We start from the raw sequence: 3888 nt of genomic DNA, 5'->3' as shown, positions 1-3888 counted from the left end.
TGGGTTTTGTTTTGTTTTTTTGACTCTCCATATGAACTTTGGCTTTAATTTGTCAGTTTCCATAAGATAAATTCCTGGGATTTTGATGAGGATTGTGTTGAATTCAAAGAGCAAGTTGGGAAGAACAGACATTTCATTAGTGCTAGGGCGTCCTATCGGTGAACATAAAATATCTCTTTATTTATTAGTACTTCTTTGATTTTTTTAATCAAAATCTTGTAGGTTTTCTCATAGATCTTTTACATATTTTGATATATTTAAACCTAAGTACTTCATTTGGGGGAAGGGATGTTAACATAAATTGTATTGTGCTTTTAATTTCAAATTCTAATTTCTCATTCCTGGTGTGTAAAGGAGCAACTGCAATTGACTTTCCTATGTCAACCCTGTATGCTGCATCCTTGCTATAACTGCTTATTAGTTCCAGAAGTTTTTTGGTCAGTTGTCTTGGTGGCCCCCGAAAGATTCCTCCTCTAAACTTAGGGTTAAGAGTTTGTATTATTTTTCTTCTCCATACAGATGACTATCAAAGGCAAGGTAGGGGAGAGTGCAAGGCAGCAGCTTCCTGCAGTCTTCTCCACTTTATATTCATTCATATTGTTAAAGTAGGTGAGGGGAATTAATATTTGTGGAACAGTTTCCCAGATATTTACTATGAAAATCTACATATGGTGATTTAGACTTTCACACTATTATATCTTAAGGATCTTTGAAGAACCTTTAATTTTAAACTATTATACAATCAGTATCATTTTTATTAGAAAAACACATAGAAGAAATAAGCAAATAATTACGTCAATACATGTCAAAAAGCCTCTTGATAAAATTCAACACCACCCCTTGTTTAAAAAGTGTTAAACCCCTTAAGAAGCTCACAGTTCAGGAAGATGCCTTTATACTGATAAATGGATCAGAAACCTACAGCAAAAAACATATTTAATAATACAGCATGAACTGAAATGTTAGTTACATTTATGGTACCCAGGATTTCTTTTAATCAGTAGTGGTAAGACACACAAACACAGAAATGACTGTCATGAGGGAAGTAGTTGATTTTACTACTCACAGTTCCCTGGAAACAACAGGCACAGCACACAACAAGGGCAGGACAGGGAAACATCGAGGTAACTCAGAAGGAAGAGGAAAGGGGGAAACATGGGCAAGAAACTTTATTGCTGTTTCCATAGGAAGGAACAAGCAAGGCAGGGCAATCAGGCTTCGCGTTGTCTAGTTTGAATGACGTCATCGTCTTCAGGATAGAAGAGGCTGCTAACTCGTCCTGAGGAAATTAGGGAAACAGGATACTGGTCAGAAATGTGAGAGTGATAAGAAAGAATAAAGACTGCAAAAGAGATAAACAGAGATGAAGAAGAAAAAGGAGTGAGGAAGAGAGGATAAAGAAGGAGGTATAAACTCTGGGTTGGTTGGTTTGTATATGAATGCATACAGGCAGGAAAGTTCTTTATTATGTACAAGAATTAGCCTATCCTGAGAGGGGCAGTCCCTCCAGGGTCAACAAGGCCCCAGATGTCAAGGCATCAAAATCAGAAAATAAGAGACATGACTGATACATCACTAAAGGCACTATTATAATTAATATGATTCAACATTATCCTGGAGTCTCTAGCCATGAACACAATAGCAAAAACAACAATAGAAACAAATATCTGAATGGAAAAGACAGACTTTTACATCCTTAGATAATGTATCTACTTAAAATATAACAACAAAGTCAAGCAATCCATTAAAAGCTATTAATTGATTTGATTATGTGTAAGTAAAATACAGAAACTAAAACCTGTCCTATATACTATATACCAGTGAAGCTCATTTATAAAATGTAACATCAAGGGTGATTCACAAGACTAACAAGAACTAAAATATTTCTAGAATTGATAAAATTTCAAACTTGACGTAAGGAAAACAATAAATGTTTATTGCAGACATAAAAGAAGACATCAGGGAAAAAAAAATACAGGTCATCAATGCTCCACCTAGTTCCAATAACAATGGTTTAATTAAATAACGTGAGTTTCCTGACATGGTTCAAATTCAGTTACCATGGGATTTTAACTGTGAGTAATTACACAAATATTTACCAAGAAAAGTCAGTGATTTGCAATCATTCCAAATGAAGGGCATGAATTCCAGCTCATGCTGCTTCTGCACTGGGAATTTGGCGCCACAATAATAAACTGAGGCATCAATGACACACTTCTTTCAACAGTAAATCTAAGATTGAAATGTTTATTTTCAGTGGTTTTGCTATTTCCTGGGGATTATGGAGGAAATGCTTGGTTAGGATACAAATGGTGGAAGATTATACCGTGAAATTAAAGGTGAGAGATCAAGGAGAGCATGCTATTGTATTACTAATATTTTACTATGAAGAGGGCATCCTCATAAATACAGGGATTTGGAGCTCATCTTAGCACTTCTCCCCAGGTTCGTTCAATACATACCATTTTATTAAAGTTGTGTGTATACCTGTCAGTCTAACCTACTAGTTGAACAGCTCCCCTAATTGATTCTTCCATTTCTCTACCATATCTTGCCTCGAGTCAATTCTAAAGAAACGTTTGATGAAAGAAGGAAAACACCAGTAACGTGTAAAGGGCTGCATCTAGAAAGGTGCTCTATCCACATGAGCCTTAGAAAAATGTGATGTACTCAGTGTATGAATTTTAGAAAAATTCCCCATTACACTTGCTAGTTTAAATGAATATTTGTGTTATTTTCAAAAACATGTAAACTGAATATATACTTATTGAATGCATGTATATTATATACACACATTAAATATGTATGCATATAACATGTACACATGTTAACATGACAGAGTAGACTTAACTCGTGGCAGTGTTTTTTTCCTGAAAGCACCTGCTTTCTAGTTTCAAAAACCCTCAGAAGCCATGGGGGAAAGGGGACCCTTTGGATGTCACACAGTGCATGAGGCACATTTGGTTACAGTGATTTTAACATCATTCATATTCATAATTCACAGTGAGGAAACCAGAAAATTGCTAGCAGCCATCAATGAATGACAGCTGGGGCAGGCCGCTGGGGGGTGGGGCCTTGTGAGCCCGTGCCTGGGCTCCCACATCACAAATGGAAGGACCGCACGTGGAGGGAACTCAAGGCCTGATTGGTTCCTCCTAAGCAGGACACGATCTGGTTGTCAGGGCAACTGGCCTTCCGTTGGAGGCCTTCTGTTAGTGCCTTCAAAGTTGGTGTCATTCCTTTGGGAGAGTCAGCAGGTGCTGAGCCCTATAGACCTGGAAGCAAGCAAAGACCCAAGGTGCCCAGGAACAGCAGAGGCTCCCCATAAAAACCACGCTGACCTGTCACATGTGGACCAAAGCCAGCCCCAAGCAGGGCGGGTGCTGGGGTTCTGCAGAGCCGTCCTGCGGCTCTGACATCTATGAGTTGGCGGCCACCAAAGGCACAGCCCCAGCAGAGAGGAGTTACAGGCGCCCTGAACGCGTTATACCCCAATGCCAGCCCCAAGCGGGGCCGGCTCAGGGTGAGGAGAGCTGAGCTGTTCTTCAGCTTCGATTCAGATCTACAAGATGGAGATGGCTCTAGTGCCTGACCCCGCTGCTTTGGAGCACCCTGGCCACCAGAAGATGCCCAAAGGTAGGGAGCCAACGGATACCGCTTGGCCTCAGGGATCCTCTGGCTGTTGCTGACTCAAAGTTCCCCCAGAGAAATGCACAACCTGGGGCTCCTCCCTCTCTCCCCTAGTTAGCTTTCCTAGGCCCAGCTCCCAGGCAGGAAGACTGGCTCTGCCTCGAGTCCCCGCACCTTCTTCTTTCCCTGTTGTGTCTGGCTGGTTTCCTTCCTCTTCCCTACCCCAGTGCCCAGTTCTGGGACCTCTTCTTCCCCCAG

The 3888-nt window shown here is 40.6% G+C and overlaps 1 protein-coding gene across 5 annotated transcripts in view; it reads left to right on the top strand.

Annotated features, from left to right (window-relative positions):
- Positions 1 to 3235: 3235 nt before the first annotated feature.
- Positions 3236 to 3888, top strand: part of LOC128932556 (amyloid beta A4 precursor protein-binding family B member 1-interacting protein-like) — a 36176-nt gene continuing 35523 nt past the window's right edge. For all 5 annotated transcript variants that reach the window (XR_013519603.1, XR_008482509.2, XR_013519604.1 and 2 more), the window contains exon 1: positions 3236 to 3636. The gene's annotated coding sequence lies outside the window, so the exon portion shown is untranslated. The remainder of the gene's footprint in view (positions 3637 to 3888) is intronic.

The sequence above is a fragment of the Callithrix jacchus genome, chromosome 7, assembly GCF_049354715.1.
Source record: "Callithrix jacchus isolate 240 chromosome 7, calJac240_pri, whole genome shotgun sequence".
Classification (NCBI taxonomy): domain Eukaryota; kingdom Metazoa; phylum Chordata; class Mammalia; order Primates; family Cebidae; genus Callithrix; species Callithrix jacchus.
The sequence above is the reverse complement of the archived record's forward strand: the minus strand, read 5'-3'. Positions and strand labels throughout refer to the sequence as shown.